Consider the following 12723-nt stretch of genomic DNA (forward strand, 5'->3'; position numbering starts at 1 on the left):
CAGGGGAGAACAGAGAGGGAGGGAAAGAGAATCCCAAGCAGGCTCTATACTGTCAGCACAGAGACTGACACGGGTCTAATCTCACAAACCGGTGAGATCATGACCAGAGCCGAAATCAAAAGTGGGACACTTAACCGACTGAGCCATCCAGGTGCCCCAAATTTGCTGTAAAATTTTAAGTTGCTAATTGAAATGTATTTTTAAACAAATTGGCCAATTTGGTGTTTGGGGTATGAGAGCATCATTTCCTATATTATTGGGACAGTGAGTTCTGTGTCCCAACAAATAGCATTGCAGTTATTTTTTCCCAGTGATGACTATATGTTGAGATCAGTCTTTGTAAGAAGATAGGAAAATAATACAATGTGTTAGAAATATTTGCATTAAAAAACAAATTTTAAGGGGCACTGAGGTGGCTCAATAGGTTAAGTGTCTGACTTTGGCTCAGGTTATGACCTCACAGTTCATGTTGGGCTCTGTGCTGACAGCTCTGAGCCTGGAGCCTACTTCAGATTCTGTGCCTCCCTCTCCTGAGCTCGTGCTGTGTCTTTCTCTCTCTTTCTCAAAAATAAATAAACATTAAAAAATTTCTTAAAAACCCACAAATTTTAAAAATTAGTCAGGCTTTATCTTTTAGCCAGAAAACTACTTTATTTATAATTATGCAGATTCCGTCATCCCAAGTGTCACATTTTCCTGTATCAGGATTCAACTAGTACTATAGGGTAAAAGGAGACAGCAAATAGATTTTCTCAAAAAATGTTCTATAGTAAAACATGAGAAATTTCTCTAGGAATATAATTTTTTTCTATCATATCTAGTCTCTGTTTTGTCTGAGAACAGCATGGAACCATGTTGCTCAGTCTTGAAATGTCAGCTTGTCTGTTCCCCTGCAATGATTTTTATTTTTCTGGTTTGGTCTTAAAGTCTTGAGAATTCATTTTATTATGAAATGTAAAAACTCATTTAAAAAAAGCATTTCATAGTTCTTTGCTCTTGTCAAAGGAAATAGAGTATCTAGAATAAAGTAATAACCATAGCATCTTGTAGACTTGCTCTTTAGGTTGATGAGTGCTTGCACAATGTTATAAAGTTCTATTATCTGAAAAGGACTCGTTAAAAAAAATGTGTCTGCTGTGGTGCAAGAACAAATGACTTCTCTGTGGTTGCTTAACCATTTCCTGTAAGTCTGAGAAAGTGGTTGTTTTCAAAATCATTGAGCTGAACTTGGGTTGATCTAAACTTAGCTGTGCAGTTGTGTGGGTTAAACTCACTCGTTGTTTCACTTCCATCTTCCTTGTAAAAAATTAAAATCTAAAAATTCAAAAAATCTTGTTTTCATTCGTTTTAACTAAGTAGCTGAATAATTTTGAACAAAAGTTAATAATCTGTAAAATATAACGGGCTTAGAGTGTCTCATAAAAAGCTTCTAGTTTTGTGAACTAGCAAAAAATAAAGTTCAGTGAAATGGGTAACTGTGTTGTATTTGGATAATTTCAGAATCCTAATGAAAGAGGGAGCAAGTTCGATTTACTGCCCAGGATGGAGTTGTAACAGGGAATGTAAATTGGGCAAAATCAAGCAGTACTTTTTCAGTACCCAGTAAATGCCTGGCTAAAAGAGTTGTAGAAACTATAGTGCCATTGTTTGACACATGGCAGTAGTTTCGTGGATCTCTGACACCATCCTAACCCTCTTCGCAGCTCTTCAGCTCTGATGTAGGGATGGCTCTGTGACCACCCACCCCAGATCCAGAGGCTGCTGAGACATGAGGCATTTCTCTGGTACATGGGACCTGGTTTGACATTCCTGGCTTATTTTAAGTCATGGCACATGGTCTTGAAGGGTTTAGCTACCATAGAAAAATATGGGTTTGAAATTTGGCCATGTCACTCACTAGCAAGTTATCTAACTCTCCAATTCCCACTTCTTCATCTATAAAATGTTGTGGGGATTAAATTAAATGAGTTGACATATGTAAAATCCTGATTAATAATACCGAAAGCTAATAATTATTTAGCACTTTATTATGTGCTAGGCTCTGTTCTAAATGTTTTATACATATCTCATTTAATTCTCAAAACTCAGTGAGATAAGTACTATTATTATCTCCATCTTACAAATGAGCAAACTGAACTTGGAAAGATGAACTAACTTGCTCAATCAAGGTTACACGGGAATGACATAGCAGTCTAGTTTCAGAGACATTCCTAACTACTTTGCTGTGCCCAGTGCATTGTTAGCGCATGCTAAAGCCCTTAGCGAATGTTGGTTTTTATCACTGTTTGTGGTGGTGTTAAGATGATGGTTTTGATAACGAACTTGGTCTTACTTTTTTCATTGTTTGCCCTGGTCCTGTACTAGGGCCCCAGGCATAGCATCCCCACATCTATTGATAAGGAAGTAAGAAACAATGAAGTCGTGTACTTCAAGTTTTCCTCAAAGCCCTTGGAGGGAAAGCTCACAGTTGCACACAGTTTTGTATAAAGAATGCTGAGTGTTCTGAATACCGGATGTTCTATTCTTATGTGTCTGAGTTGGAGTCTAACCATGAGGCCCTGCTTCTCTTCCCATTTCCAAGATGTCACAGAATCGTAGAACTAGTATGTGTAGTGTGATTTTAGGGGATTGTGTAAGAAATGTACACCACAATATTAATAGTATATTGTGTAGAGGATGGATAAATCATTCATCTGTTGCTGTGTAACAAATGACAATACTTAATGGCTTAAAATAATAACCAATTTGCCCACTATTTTGTACGTCAACAATTTGTACTGGGCTCAGCTGGATGTTTCTTCCACTGATCTTGCCTGGGGTCACTTGTAGCAGCCATCATTTGGCAGCTTAATTTGGAACTGTAAGATTTAAAATAGCTTAATTGGCATATCTGGCAGTTGGTGCTGTCTGTTGGCTGGACTTGTCTTCCCATGTGGTTCTTTATCCATAAGGACGCTAGCTCAGATTTATTCTCATGGGGCTCTCAGGTCAGCAAAAGAGAAATAATGAAAGCAACAAGGCCTTTTAAAACTAGGATTGGAGAGGCGCCTGGGTGGCTCAGTCGGTTAAGCAGCCGACTTCGGCTCAGGTCATGATCTCGCGGTCCGTGAGTTCGAGCCCCGTGTCAGGCTCTGTGCTGACAGCTCAGAGCCTGGAGCCTGTTTCAGATTCTGTGTCTCCCTCTCTCTGACCCTCCCCCATTCATGCTCTGTCTCTCTCTGTCTCACAAATAAATAAACGTTAAAAAAAAAAAAAAAAAAAAAACTAGGATTGGAAATTGTACAGTGTCACTTCTGCATTCCATTGATTGAAACAAGTTATAAGGCCATTAGATTCAAGGTGGATACAGACTCCACCTCTGAATAGGAGGTTCCATCAGAGATCAATGGTACATTCTACCTGGTGTCCATGTTTCCTGATTTCACCATCCAGGGCCATTTCTAAGTTTATTTACTTATTTTGAGAGAGAGAGGGAGAGAGAGAATCCCAAGTAAGCTCTTCACTACCAGTACAGAACCGGATGTGGGGCTTGAACCCATGAACCACGAGATCATGACCTGAGCCAAAGTCAGACGCTTAACCAACTGAGCCACCCAGGTGCCCCCAGGGCCATTTTTAAGACACCTCAACAGTGTTGATAATTTTTCGTCATTTTATTAACTTTAGATCTTCATAGATTAAAACATGATCTGTACATGTTCAAGGGGGTTCTCCTATTTTTATACATTTAAAAAGTAGAAAATATAGATACTAAAAACACCCAACATACTCATAACTCCCAGAAATAACCAGTGTCTACATTTTTATTTACAGTGTTTCCAACTGGATGAATATTTATTTATTTAAAATTCCATAACCTGCCTCTTAATACTATATTTTGAATACCTTTCCATGTTTAAAATAGATGTAAATAAATTTTATGATGTAAATAACTTTTATGTCTGTATAATACTTTATTAGGTATGAATATACCTTTGTCACATACTTCGATTATTTCCTTTCTGTTGGTCTGTAAACAAGACTGCCATAAACATTCTTATACATATATTTTTCTGCAGTTACTCTTAGGATGCATTTCTCTTATGGAGTTACTTGGTCAAGTAACTTATTTTAGGTTTTGACATGTATTGATGAGACATGATTTTAAACATTCTATAGTTTAAACTTACCAGTAAGTATAACTGCAGAGCAAAGTTCTTAGGTGTTATAGAAAGATTATTCTTTAGACATTCACAAGTGGATGTACCCATTATGATTTGTGTTTGGGGGAACTTAGATGTGTGTGTGGGGATTGTTGGGATGAACTGTTAGGGTGAACCTTAAATTTAGACCACTTTCCCTTTAACATGATCTCAAATATAATGAATAACTGAAAACCTAGATAAAAATGGCAATCATAGGGGCGCCTGGGTGGCGCAGTCGGTTAAGCGTCCGACTTCAGCCAGGTCACAATCTCGCGGTCCGTGAGTTCGAGCCCCGCGTCGGGCTCTGGGCTGATGGCTCAGAGCCTGGAGCCTGTTTCCGATTCTGTGTCTCCCTCTCTCTCTGCCCCTCCCCCGTTCATGCTCTGTCTCTCTCTGTCCCAAAAATAAATAAAAAAACGTTAAAAAAAAAATGGCAATCATAAAAAAATAACATTGCTTTAGCATTTCAAATCAAAATGTGTTAACTTAGTTACTAATATTATCTTCTTGACTAAAGCTTTTATTTTGCATACAGGTCCACTGATTAGAGTTCTACAATATTTCATCTTATATATGATATGTGCTGTTTGTGACGCATCTGTAATTTATAGGTCTTCATTATTTTTCAAATGGTTTGAGAACTTAAGACACTTTGAAGGCTGGGAGCAAAATTCTTCTGTAGGGCCCTCCTCCCCTAATCTTTTTGTTTTACTTGCTAATACCTAATCTGGCAGCTGTGTTATTTTGGGGACTCATTTTTGTGGTGTCTTTCTGCTGCATACTCAGCTTTCGTAGAAGCAGTTTTCATTCTTTTTTTCATTTAATGCAGTACTTATTTACATAACTACAGGTATAATTTTAACTAGCATAAATTGATTGGAGAACAACTAATTCTTGGCAAGAATACAACTGCCCTGGTGGGGACATAAGTGCTTGAATCTTCTAGAGAGTAGCCCTTTAGACATTCAGTGGACACTTGGCATCAGAAAATGTCTTTCAGGGGGGAATGAACAGCATTTGTTAATTTGGAGGTTTAAGTGGACATAAGTTAAAAGAACATCTACTTTGTTGAGGTAGAAAATTTTCTTTATTTACTGAAGGAAATTACTCTTCTTAATTCTTGTTTTACAGTCAAGGTTTGAATTAAACTACAGGTGTTTATTTGTCCCTCTCCTTGATCCTTTACATTGAATCCTGTATCTGAAGCATTTTGTGGCAGGATTCTTTATGTGCTATAGCTCATGTTTGTATTTGATACTTTTTGGCCTTTGGCATTCTCTAGTAGAATGCCTCCTTTTCATCTTCAGTGTTCTCCTTGATAGATATTTAAAGGTTTGTTTTTTTTTTTATGTTTATTTTTGCAAGAGAGAGAAAGAGAGACAGAGATACAGCGTGAGCAGAGAAGGGGCAGAGAGAGAAGACACAGAATCTGAAACAGGCTTCATGTTCTGAGCTGTCAGCACAAAGCCTGACATGGGGGACTGAAACTCTGGAATGGCGAGATCATGACCTGAGCCAAAGTTCGGTGCTTAACTGATTGAGCCACCCAGGCACCCCTACTTGATAGATATTTAAAATAATGTGCTTCATAGCTGCAACATTAAACTAGCAAACTCATCTTCTTTGTTGCTGCCATCTTGCACTGAAGTGTTGATTTTTGCTTATAGGACTACGAGACTGCACAGAAAGTAACAGCTGTGATTAGACTGAGTAAATATAATGTGTACAATTTGAAGATGGTGATAAATTTATTGACTGAGTGTTTTAGTTTGGTAAATTAAAATTCATGTCTATGTAATTCTGCCCTTTAGGTTATTTCAGTCACAATGTGACCATTATATAATTTAAATTGCCTTCTTATGAATTGTAGCTGTCATTGGTTATCTGAGTTTTATTGTGTAAATGTAATTATAGTAAATGAGCATGGCCTTTAGATGCACTTAATCCCTAGGGATATTTTGGGAAAGGTTGTAGTGTCTTTACAATCAAGACAGCCATTTGGCAAGTATATTAGAAGTCAAATGACTTAAAACATAAAACCTGTGTACTAAAATCTCTGTGATGCAGAATTATCTCAAGTTATCCTGTTTCACACTGGCTGAAAGCCTCTATAGATATTGCTGATGCTGATCTTACAAGATGTCAAGAGGCCAGAATTGTTGCTTATGTTATCATTTGGTATTTATGGCACATAAGACAAAATGGAGTTTCTGGACTTTATTTATTTTATGAATTTATCTAATGACATGTGCTGTGAGTGGCATTTAAGAATCATCTTTTATAGTAAAAGGTGTGAGGGGGGAAATTGTACTGATGCATCTTAAAGAGAAATGCTAGTGTGTTTGGCTGAAAAAGGATGTGTTTACTGGCTTGAGATTTTGAAGTTCCTACTGTGACTATTTAATATAGTAGCAACAAACTATGAATGTGGCACTTCATAGTTTGCAAAGTGTTATGACCCACTTATTTCATGTAACCCCTATGATAGTCTAGGCAGACAGGGCAGTTATTATCTCCATTTTACCAGATAAGAACACTGAGATCCCAAGTAAGTTCTGGAGCCAGAACTAGAATCCACAGGTTCCTCAGCACTATACTTTATGTCTCCTACACCATAATTGATTTAAATTATGTCCTGGCTTTGAAGAAAGAGGAGGAAATGTAATAAGTCTGAAGAATCTGGGTCTTGTAGAAAAGAAAGGCGGTGACTCAGAGCCCATAATCACTGAAGTAGTACTAGGCCCTGCTGACTTAGGATCCAGCCCCACAGCAGGTGTTAGAGGACCTTCTTAACCTCATGGCTAACATATTAATTCTGTCTTATTCCAAGCTTCGGTTCAGCCTTCAGAGAATTTATGAGTGGCCTTGGAGGTAATTTTCGTTAATTAATACTTAATTTTAATGTGTTGAGTGTTGGTACTTTCATTTCAACATTTATTACAGGCTTTTTTTCCTGCAGGGCTCCAGGGATATAAAGATGAATGAGATAAGAGCCCCTCCCTTGGAGGAACTGTTTAAATGTGAAGCAAAATCTATAATTATAGTTTACTTCTGCAGAAATTCCCTTCTCTGTAGGGTAAACTAAGCCTTGAAATTTTTCTAAACCTTCTCATCTTCAACCTGTAATTCTGTAATAAGCAAAAAGTTACAGGATTAAAATGTACGTTATTCTAGAAAAAAGTATGGAGCAGGTTTTGGAACTTAGTATTTCATCCTAAATGTGAAAGGCCGTATAAGCGTATAGTGTGCACAACTTCCATTTTCCAAGTTTGAGAGACTGCCAGGGGTTTGTAGTATGGAAAGAGTGAGGTGACTCATGATTTGGAATGATTGTTTTGATCTCTCCCTGTAGTTGCTGTAGAACATTGGCAGGGCGGCCAGCATAATTAACACTGCACAGTCTAATTATAAACACAACTCTGTGGACAGTGGCTACGAAAGAAGAAAGCGTGTCCTGGATAAACAATCAAGTTGGCAGGATTACTTTAGAATGATGACTAGATAATGTCAAGTTTACTATAAGTCAACTTGCTTTTCCTAGATTGTCTCAGGAGTTACCATAGGGGGAAAAAAGTATTATCTGTGAAAGTCTCGCTGGGTTATTTTTTTAAGAGCTCATTTGAAGCATTTCTTTATTGCAGTCTTTCTAACCTTTTCATCCTAAGAGAACAGCTAGGCATTTTAATTTTTATGGTGTACTATTTTAGGGAGAGTAGGGGAATGGGTCACAGGAGGACATTTGTTCTAGTAATAGTTGAATTGATTTTTAAAAGGTGAAAGAAACTAGGGATTTGGAAAGATTACATTGGAGTAGTGTAATAAAGAGCAGGAAAAGAGAGACCCATGAGCTGAAGAGAGTGAAGAGGGTGCGCTAAGAATACAAAAGGGAAGTGGCCACAACAGCCACGCATGTTTGAGAGAAACTGAGACGCATGTTACACGTGTGTGGTCTCACATACTCGTCTGAGACAGAGCAGGCACTGTGCATGTTTGTATGTGCTTAGGGATTTGTTGAAGCATGGCTGAGAGCTGAGGAATGATTTAGTTAGTTTAAATATAGGTTTGGCCCTTGGGTTCCTGAGTTTCAGAACAAAGGCTATGGAGATTGGTTTCAGGACCCTGTAGAGATGGTTGTATTTCTGCAGAATGAACCTGACTTGTGATTTACTCTAAATAAAGTAAGCACTTGAAAGCAAATGCTTAAAAATGAGACCCTCCCCCCCCCTTTTTTTGCTTTTTCTTTTTCTTATTGAGTTAATTTCAGTTAAATTTCAAATGGACACTTAAAAAGAGATTTTTCTGGTAGCCTTTGTGTTGCCAATTCACTTTTGGAAACTAGTGAATGTGGTGTCAAAAACGGTGGAAGCTTTGCAGCCTTTTCCTGCCCTTGAATTTTAATTTGAATATTGTTGGTGTAGGAGCTGGATAAAGTAAGAGTTTATCCTTTTATATTAATGTGTTTACACATGTGATCTTAACTCTGCTTTTAAATGTATAGTTTCTCTTAAAGGGTTTAGAAGAGGACTGATTTTTCTTTTTAAGAAAAAATATACAAAAATCTAAATACAGAAATAGATGAGTTAAGCACAGTTTTTCTTGTTTGTTTTTGATTTTTTTTTTTTTTTTTTTTTTTGTAAAAGAATACTTTCTACTTTGAAGAGATTCTAAGAAGTGTCCTTTAAATAATAGCTCCTGGGGCTCCTGGGTGGCTCAGTTGGTTAAGTGTCTGACTTTGAGCCCGTGTCCTCTGTGCAGACAATTCAGAGCCTGGAACCTGCTTGGGATTCTGTGTCTCCCTCTCTCTCTGCCACTCTCCCATTTGCACTCTCTTTCTCTCTGTATCAAAATAAATAAACATTAAAAAAAATTTAAAAATATAATAGCTCTCCAATTCCTTTTAAATACTTGGATTTACAAAAAAAAATCTAGCTTTTTATTTTAAAGAAGTGGGGGAGAACATGGATTTTTCTAAATTTGGGTAGAGCTACCATTAACACTGGCTAAATGATTTTTTTTTTACCAGATACTCTTGGAGGAGGGACAGATATAAGGTTCTGGGGCTTGTGAAAGAGGATCTCTGTCTGTAGTCCAGGACCCAATTCTGATTCCTCTGTTACATTAACCTAACCAGACTTTTGAGAAGTGAAAAATGGGTCTTGGAGATCTACGAGGACCTGATATAATGTTGATTTTAAGGCCAATTTCTAGGAAAATATGATTAACAGCCAGTAATACTATTTTTCTGCCCTCCAGCATTTTTTGCTTTATTAACTTTCTTTTCTGTTTTCTACTTTATTGGTTTCTGCTCTTTATTATTTTTTCTGCTTAGGTTTACTATACTCTTCTTTTTAGTTTCTTAGGGTGAAAACTTATATCATTGATTTTAAACGTCTTTCTAATATAGGCATTTAAAGCAGTAAATTTCTCTCATTAAAAAAATTATTTAAGTATTTTCTAAATCTGTTATTGTTTATTCTTTGATTTTTGAATTATTTAGAAGTTCATTTTCTGTTTTCCAAATATCTAGACATTGTCTAATTCATTATTTTTGGGTTTTCGAATTATTTCTACTGTGGTCAGAGGACACAGTCTCAAAAAAACTCAGTCTTTTAAAGTTTATTGAGATTTATTTTGTGGCTCAGTGTATGGTCTACCTTGGTAAAGGTTACATATGTATTCTGCACTTGTTTGGTGTAATATTCTACAAATGTCTTTTAGGCCAAATCAGTTGGTAGTATTTAGATAGTCTATGGACCTACTTGTTGTCTACTTGCTCTGTCAATTATGAAGAGAGACATGACAGAATCTCCAATTATGGTTGTGGATATTTCTGTTTCTTGAGTTTTGCCATTTTCTGTTTTGAATTTTAAAGCTCTCTTATTAGATACATACATATTTAAGCTTGGTATCTTATCCTGATGAATTTCTCCTTTTATCATTATAAAATTTTATTCTGCTTTGTTAACCTAATAGTATCCTTAAATTTAAAAGGTGTCTTTTATAGACAGTGTCTAGTGGAGTCTTGCTTTTTTTAATCCATTGTGACAATCTCTGTCCTTTAGTTGAAATGTTTAATCCAGTTACAGTTAATGAAATTTTTTATACGGTTGTGTTTAAATCTATGATTTTGCCATCATTTTTATTTGTCCTTTTTATTATTGTTTTTGTTTCTTTTTTGATGCCCCCTTTTGGGTTAATTGGGTATTTTTTAGTATTTTATTTTATTTTCCGCATTGGCTTTTTAGCTATACATCTTTTAAATTACTTTTTTATTGATTATTCTAGGGCTAATAATATGCATCCTTAACTTATTAAAGTGTGTTTATTGTAAAAATTATGCCATTTATCCATTCATCAGCTGATGCACATTTAGGCTCTTTCCATAATTTGGCTATTGTTGAAACCATAAGAGACTCTTAAAAACTGAGAAAAAACTTAGGGTTGATGGGGAGTGGGAGGGAGGAGATGGTGGGTGATGGGCATTGAGGAGGGCAGCTGTTGGGATGAGCACTGGGTGTTGTATGGAAACCAATTTGACAATAAATTTAGTATTAAAAAAAGTTATGCCATTTAACATTTTACACCTGACCATTCTCTCTTCTTACTTTATACTTCCTACTTTTCACTGGACACTTAGCATTTCCCCTTCTCAATTTACAAATATAATTTAATGTAATTCCTTTTATTCACCCCCTCTCTTCTTTGTGCTCTTGTTGTCAATTTTTTTATTTTTATATATATTAAAAACTTCCCACATATTATTGCTTTAAGCAAATAGTTTTAATATATAGTGTTTTAAGGAAATTTGAAGAAGAATAAAATATATAAATTTTTTATTTTTAACAACTTACTCATCTTTTCTGGTATTCTTTCCTTCCTACAGATCTGAGTTTCTGTCTTGTATCACTTCCCTCAAAGCTTTATAGTATCTTGTAATCACATCTGCTTGAGATTAATTTTATCAGCTTTAATTTATTTGAAAGATATTTGTCTTATTTTTTGAGAGATATTTTCGCTGGATATAGAAATCTGAATTGGCAGCTTTTTTTTTTTTTTTCTTTCAGCCCCTTAAAAACATTCTCACATCTTCTGGCCTCTATTATTTTGGTGAAAAGTTAGTATTCTTATTTTTCTCTTGTATGTAACATATTGTTTTCAGGCTTCTTTAAAGATTTGATCTTTGCTTTTCAGCAGTTTGACCATGATGTAGCTAGATATGATTTTCTTTGTATTTATTGTCTTTGGAGTTTGATGAGCTTTTCTGATCTGGTAAATAGTGTTTTTCACCAAACTTAATAAAATTTTAACTATTATGTCTTCAAATGTTTTTTCTGCTTTATTTTCAGAGTCTTCTGGGACTCCTATTACATATGTTAGACAATCTGATATTGTCCCACAAATTTCTGATGTTGTGTTCATTTTTCTTGTCTTTTTTTCCTTTGTTTATCAAATTGGTAATTGTTAGTAATCTGTCAAGTTCATGAATTCTTTTTTCTGCTATCTCCTATCTACTATTAAGTCCATTCAGTGAGTTTTTCATTTTAATTTTTGAAACTTCTAGTCCTAGAATTTCCTTTTTTTCTCCGATTGATCCTTTTTTGCAGTTTTAGTTTCTCTGCTGAGATTCTCATCTGTTCATGTATTCTCCCTTGTTGTTGTTGTTGTTGTTGTTGTTGTTATTGTTCAAAAATATTTTCCTTTATTTAAGAGATTTTTCAAACAACAGCTCTGAAGTTTTTACTAAATGCACTATTTGGGCCAACTTAAAGTCAGTCTCTAATGACTTATTTTTTTCTTATGGGTCACATTTTTGTTTCCTTGAATGCCTAGAAATGTTTTTATTATGTATTGGACAGGGTTGATACATTGTAGAGATGCTGAATTTTTTTTTCTTTTAATTTCTCTGCAGTGTTGTTTGTTTTAGTGGCAGTTTAGTTGCTGGCTGATCACCTTGTATAGGTTTGCTAGGGAAGATCTGTGGAAAGCTTTTTTTTCAAGTTTTTTTCTCAGGCCCCTCTAAGTTAGCACAACTCTTCCCCCAGATTGTTTTTTCCTCATGGTTTTTATTAGGGCTTTAGGGCTTGGTTTTAGACTGTTTTAATGTGGGTCTAGAGTTGGTCTTATTCTATGGTGTGCTTTTCCCCTTAGAGTGGAGCCTTTCTGGCATTTCAAATTGATGTGCAGGATGTTAATAAGTTCTCTTTCTTCAGGTTGGGTTAAACTGGCAATGTTTGCCTATGCTGCTTGACCTCTAGTATTTCTATTCCATATTAACCTCATTACAGATACTCTTTTGTAAGCCTTATGTAGTTACTTACACTCAGCATTGGTTGAGGATTCTCAGGGAACCCCTGTACAAACTTCTGTGGTCCTCACTCTGTGCATTTCCATCCTCTCTAGTGTCCTGTCTCTGCCACTAGCCCTGCTCTGCTTGGACTCCAGCTCACTATACTACAATTAGAAAATTGTCCCAAGGCAGAGAGCCAAGCAAATGTAGCCTCACAGTATTGCTCGTTTATCCAGTAGCTAAAAATAGTTG

At 36.0% G+C, this 12723-nt stretch overlaps 1 protein-coding gene and 1 non-coding gene across 4 annotated transcripts in view; both read left to right on the plus strand.

The window, feature by feature from the left end:
- Positions 1-12723, plus strand: part of LOC122491501 (leucyl and cystinyl aminopeptidase) — a 99693-nt gene that overhangs the window by 17416 nt on the left and 69554 nt on the right. The window lies entirely within an intron of this gene.
- On the plus strand, positions 8489-8623 carry LOC122496764. Its single transcript, XR_006300930.1, has one exon. It is a non-coding gene; the product is annotated as a small nucleolar RNA SNORA13 (small nucleolar RNA).

This window comes from Prionailurus bengalensis, chromosome A1 (assembly GCF_016509475.1).
Source record: "Prionailurus bengalensis isolate Pbe53 chromosome A1, Fcat_Pben_1.1_paternal_pri, whole genome shotgun sequence".
Taxonomy (NCBI): Eukaryota; Metazoa; Chordata; class Mammalia; order Carnivora; family Felidae; genus Prionailurus; species Prionailurus bengalensis.